We start from the raw sequence: 6,202 nt of genomic DNA, 5'->3' as shown, positions 1-6,202 counted from the left end.
GAAAACTGTGATACAAACATCAGTGCTTTCAAGTCTTAGTATCCTGATATCAAAAAAGTCCTGCTGCTAGGCAGACACCAGCCTCTGTTGGCAAGAAGTCACTTAACCTCAGTGTGGTTTACTCGTGTGCTGTACCAGTGTCCCAGATCACCTCAGCTGGAGCAGCAAAGTGTTTGGTCACCTCCCTTTCAAGGTCAGTACTGGAAACCTGAGTAGAGCAGAATAGGTAAGTCTACCCACAAGATGGAAAGCAAACTCTACCATGTCGAACTCCAAGGAGTCAGTAGAGTATTTGACTGCTCTTTGTAATTACCAAGAGACTGGGTTTCTCTGCAAAACTGTTGGATTGAGACCTTGAAATATGGTAAGAATATGATGATTTGGGTTGAGGAAGAGTGTATTCCATGGGATAAAAGGAGTTTAAAATTTTTTTTTTCACTTTTAGCAATTAAACTCAATTTTAAATTAATATTGACTGGGTAGTCAGTACATTTTCAGCTTTTCTTCAATACAATGTCTCTGTGCTGGAGCGAGCTATTTTATATGTCTGAAAAAGTATTGTTTAATGCCTGCAAGCACTGTCAGAAATCAATAATTTTGAAATTTGTGCTATTTTTACTTTAGGGTTGGCGTATCACTTTAATTCAGTCTGTTTACAGTAGATTAAAAGTGGGTATGGACAAGTGTCACAAAGCACATAAACGTGTTGAATAAAATTCTTCTAAATTATAGAAAGAATGTAATTTTGATATTTGCAATATTATCTGGATCTTTACTGAAGCTCTGCTAAAAAGGGCAAATTCAAAAATTCAAAAATCACAGGAAATAGCATTGTTTTGGTGATGACATGGAACTTGCAGATCGTGACAATTATCAGCTTAATTTTAGAAAATATTTTAAGAATTAGAAAAATTTAAGAGAAAAAAAACAACTCTGACTAGCTCCAGTCATAAAGATTATAATGTAATCAAATTCAGAAACTATTATATTAATCTCAATTGCTTTGAATTTTTGCAATTCTGTGAACATGATGCTTACATTTCATACTGGCAAGGTGCCATCATTGTACATGTTTAAACAAGTTAGCATTATTTTGTTATAAATAGTGTTCTACTGGATAATCAAACAAGTCAGAAACTTGGAGGGGTCACACTGTGAGCATATAGGTCATTTGTTACAGCTTTAAATTTACTATAAAGTATTTACATTTCATCTTAACATTTTGTCTGCAAACAGTTTTTTCTTCTTTCATAAATTAATAACTCAGAAATTCCTAGGAAAATGAGTTCATCAGAAACTTATTTCTTTTCCTTACTTGGGGTTGAAGATTTCTAGTCTTTTTGCCTTTTATAAAGTAAGTTACATAGCTCAGCTGCTCATGTCTACAGCCATGACTGAGTTCAGAAGCCTTCAGAAATATTTCTCAGGGATGGATTTGGTGTGGAGAAAATGGTAATTCTATATCCCTCACAGAGGGACAGATGAGTGTGGGTCCTTCACACGTGGTCACTTTTGTGCTGAGTTAGGATATTTATTCTGGGATATTCACATTACAGTTACATGTAAATTACTTTCAGGATCAAGTTTAAAAGTCTACAGTGTTGTTTTTAACATGAATTATGCCTGCCATTGAAACTGCAGGACAGAGCAGACATGCAAAAAGCTTCCTTTACTGGTGTTACCAGCAGGTAACTCCATCCATCTAAAACACGTGCTATAGATTTAACTGTGCATCACATGATTAAACCAGGGGAACTTCCTGAACAGACAGAGCTGTTGGTGTAATGAATGCTCACAGAAAGGGGGAGAAACAGCAAATACCATCAGTTGGGACTCTGGCTTTCAGTGTCATGTTCACTGCTTTGGTGTGTGCACAGCTCCCTCAGAATTCTGCAGCAGTAGCAGAGAAGCCAAGTAATGGGATTATGGGGTTATTTCAATAGAACAAACGGGTCTTGATTTTCAACACTGTTTCCATCTGATAATCAATTGGATTAAAGGAGAATTATCTCATCATAAGGTTGTTCCTAAACTATATTTTAAAAAATGCATTAATTAAGGAGATGTTGCTGGCTCAAGGAATATTGAATTTTCATCCCATACTTATTGAATACCTTTTATGACTAAAACTCTGAGCTCAAAATCTGATCTTTTTTTTTCATTTTTTTCTGAAGTTTTTGCAGCTATTCTTAAAACTGCATAAACAAACCAACAAATACCTCTTCCCAACCACCCAAAAAAAAAAAAAAAAAAAAAATACATCACAAGCCAAACAAAAAAATAAAACACACAATCCCTCCTTAAATCCCAACAAGGCACAAAAACTCCCACCTTCCCCACAGGAAAAACCACAAAACAAACAATAAACCCCCCCAATATTGCTGCACTTTTACTAGAGATACTGTGACATGCAGCTGATGATTACAGCTGAGAATAGTCAGTTTTGGATTCTCAATAAAATTCTCAAGGCATTCACAACCCTAGTTTCTTCCACTTCCATTTTTCCTTGATATCCTTTCACCTCCAATATAAATATCTTGTGACTTTTTGTCCCCAGAATTTTGTACCTTAGAGGAAGACTGATGAAACAGAGATTGCAGAAATTAACACTGACAGAGTCACTAACCTTTTGAGAAACTCCAATAAAATTACAATTTTAGTGATACCATCAAGAGAAAAAATTATTTCACTCATCAGGGCCATTCTAGCAAATGTTCAGAAAATACGGCTTAGAAAATCCGAGATGATAATTTTGCCTTTGGTCACTAAATTCTAAAATGACTTTAACATCCATACATCTTTTTTGACTTCTCTACACAGGGCACGTGTCAGTGCAGATTTGGTCCCACATTTTAGAAGAAGATACTTACAGTAAGTGAAAGCAAAATGTTCCTCTCTGGTTTAATATGCTTTGCTCTGTGTGTGTGTAGCATGAACAGTGAAAGCTGAATACCCATCACTAGAGCTGTGCATGTTTGAACAGAAAATCTCACCACCTTTACACAACATTCTATTTTCATCACTTTCAATTAAAAATGGGAGGGAAATTAATCTACCTGTAAGTGAAGCAGTATGCAAATACAAGATACCATTCTCATTTTAACAAGGATTTTCTCAGATCAAGAACCTGATTTCAGTGGTCTGAAATGCTCATGCAGTATGCTTTTAAAGCAGTGTGGATACTATATTCTTACAGCAATAGACAATTATAATAAGTAATTTCCTAGCTCTAATTTTTCTGTAAAAATTATGAGGTTCATTTTTGTAAATATGCTTTATGTAGTATAAGGTAGGGTTTCCTGTCCTGTGGTTCAGGATCAAATGGATTACAGAAGACCAGGCTGCTAGTAATCACTGAAATTTTAAAGACAAAAGGAAGGTTTCAAGTTACCAAACCAAACTGTGGCCTTGGTTGAATCACATTGGTTGTTAATGCCCAGGGGATGCTAAAGATTGACGCTGCTGGCCTATTTCACAGAATCACACGGGATATTCCGAGTTGGAAGGGACTCAGAAGGATCACTGAGTCAGCTCTCAAATGAATGGTCCATATGGAGACCAAACCCACAACCCCGGCCGTATAAGCACCTGGCTCTGACCAGCTGATCTGGAAGCTAAAGTTTCAAATGATGCTGTTGTAGCATCTGAATGGTATTGCTCTAGATTCCCTGGGCACCTGAATTACTACTGTTTAATACATGCGATTTCATTTTTTGGTCATCTTTTATACTTTTAGTTAACTGCATCACATCGAGTCTCTGCTGCTGGATCCTCTTGTGCCATGGAATTCTCACCTCGTTTTCTGTGGAGGCAGGAATCCGCGTTAGCCTGCGCTGTCCCTACCAGCGGCTAGGGGGCGGTGTTACCCCATTTTTAAAGCAAAATCCCTAAATCCAGGGATCCAGGGATTGGCCTCTCCTAACGCTTTTCTTACTAGTTTAGACAAACACCAGAGTCTATGCCTTTATATTACTGCTTAAAGTTAAACGGAATGATTTCTATAAGATAGAGACCTTTACAAGTAGCTGCAGTCCCATCAGCATTTTCATGTTTTAGGGGTAACCAATATGTTGTATTTCTTAACTACAAACTCTGACTTGCATTGTACACTTTTGTGTTTCTGTATCTATTCTACTGAATTTTGTAGCTTGATTTTTCTTCCTTTTTTTCCCCCCCTCCTTCCAGGTGGCTTGATAGTATAGCAGCACAACCTCTGGTGAAGACAAGGACACAAGAGTTTAGGAAAAACTTCCTGGCCAAGAAGAGCTCTGGAAATTCACTACCAGGTCTGATTAAAGCACAGGGAAAGGGGCAGGAGTGGCTGATGTGAAACGGTGACTTTCTTTTCTTACACTTTTGCATCAATTAAGTTACTTAGTAATCTGGATTGCACCTCCACATATTTTTTATTTGATTGCTGTGTGAATGCTCATTGCTTACTTTGCTTTTGTTTTATGTTTTTTTCTGATACTTACTGAAAGCTCTAAACCCAAATAAATGACAGGTTCACTAAAAACTCAATCTTGCTTTTGTGCTGCAAAAGCCCATTCAAGGCTTCATAAGCCCCTCAAAATTGATTTTTGGAGCGCTGTTATTTAATCTGCCCTTTACAAAACTTTAATGCCTTGAGCAAATCCTTCTTGCCTTATTCCCACCAAAAGGCACTTTGACTTCATGGTAAGCAGATAAATGTAAGACAAAAAATGCAGTTCAGACTGTTCCCCCAGTCCCTAGTAATTCTCTAACTTCTCTATTCTCCCTTTCTCATTATTGAAGAAAGCCTCCTGTGTAAACACTACTTTTTGTGCTCCCATGGCACACAGACTTTTTCCCATCACTTGCTTGCTCTCCCCCACCTGCTAGATCTGACTCATTAGTTCAGCTTTAGCTTTGCTTCACCTCTTCACTCCCCTAAGAATTGTATTTAAAGTTCATGGCACTGCTCTTATTCTCAGCATACTTTCTCTTCACATACCTAGCAGCACTGCAGATAATACTTTGTAATGTTCCCTGGGCTCAGCGGCTCCAACTTCAATATTTTCTTGCAGAGTTCAGTCTTTGAAAGGAGGTCTGTGGCAGAGGTGGCAAAGGGAATCTGAAGGCTAACCCTGGGCCAGGCACTGGGTTAATTCAGCCTCCTTGCCAGCTCAGGGTACATTGTCATCTGAGCCACTGCCAGCCAGACCAACCCAAAGCGGTGCTCCAGCCTTTGCAAGTGGAACTGCCTGCAAAACAACATCCACTGCCTTTGAGGGAGGCACCTCTGCATGTGGCACCTCCTAAGGGTTTGCTGTCATTAGTTTGCATGCAGAGGAGGCAGAAGGACATCAGTGGGACTGACTGCAGTAAAGCTGTGATTTTGCTTGCAGTGTATGCCTGGCCTCAAGGAGCAGATGGCCTGGATGGATCCCGGCTGCTGTCACTTGGTGCTGGTGCTGCATTCAGAGCATTTGGGCCCAGGCTGCAAAGTGAGAGGAAGCCTAAAACTGCCCAGTGCTAAGGGTTACACTTAACCTACTTGGAAAGAAAAGGGTTTGAAGCACTAATTTTAGTGAACTTTTAGTGTCAAATAACACCACTATCCACATTACTTTGTCTTTTCTTTATGAAAAGTTTCCACTGAAAGAAAATCAGCTATCGTATAACAGCTTCCAACTAGAAAGAAACCAGTAACTACAACTACACAAAGACTGAGATACTGGCAGTTAATGCTGGCAGCAAGTAGGTTGAAGTAGTTGGTTCTGCCATCCACATTATTTATACTGTAATGGCCTTTAAACAGTAATGCAGTGGTGATTGTGTTGTCACCCTTCCTATAATGAAGTGTTTCCCCTTACCAGTTGCACCTGATATATGTTATAATTGTTCTGAAACTCTTATAAAACTTGACCAGCAGAATATTCAAAAAAGCTTAAATATCTTTAAAAATATTTGCATTAAGTACTTCTTTGTGGCTTATTCTTTCATTTTTCTTTTATCTGAAGAGACTCATGAGTTCAGTGATTGACAGATACAAATTGTAAGGCAGACCTTGGTTTGACTGAAATCAACAGCAAAACATTCAATGACTTAATTTTACCCCAGGGCAAGTAAAAGGCAGTTGGAAAACACCATGCAAAGAGCCAAAGGATTATGACTCCAGCGACAGAGCGGCTTATGAGATTTTGTCTGCAACAGAAATTTATAAATAATTCCATTTTTG

At 38.4% G+C, this 6,202-nt stretch overlaps 1 long non-coding RNA gene across 1 annotated transcript; it reads left to right on the top strand.

The window, feature by feature from the left end:
• LOC130254943 (uncharacterized) lies at positions 1-6,202 on the top strand. Its single transcript, XR_008840838.1, has 3 exons — positions 1-193; positions 2,821-2,871; positions 4,186-6,202. It is a non-coding gene; the product is annotated as an uncharacterized LOC130254943 (long non-coding RNA).

The sequence above is a fragment of the Oenanthe melanoleuca genome, chromosome 6 (assembly GCF_029582105.1).
Source record: "Oenanthe melanoleuca isolate GR-GAL-2019-014 chromosome 6, OMel1.0, whole genome shotgun sequence".
Classification (NCBI taxonomy): Eukaryota; Metazoa; Chordata; class Aves; order Passeriformes; family Muscicapidae; genus Oenanthe; species Oenanthe melanoleuca.
Note: the sequence above shows the minus strand (reverse complement) of the source record. Positions and strands in the feature narration are given on the sequence as shown.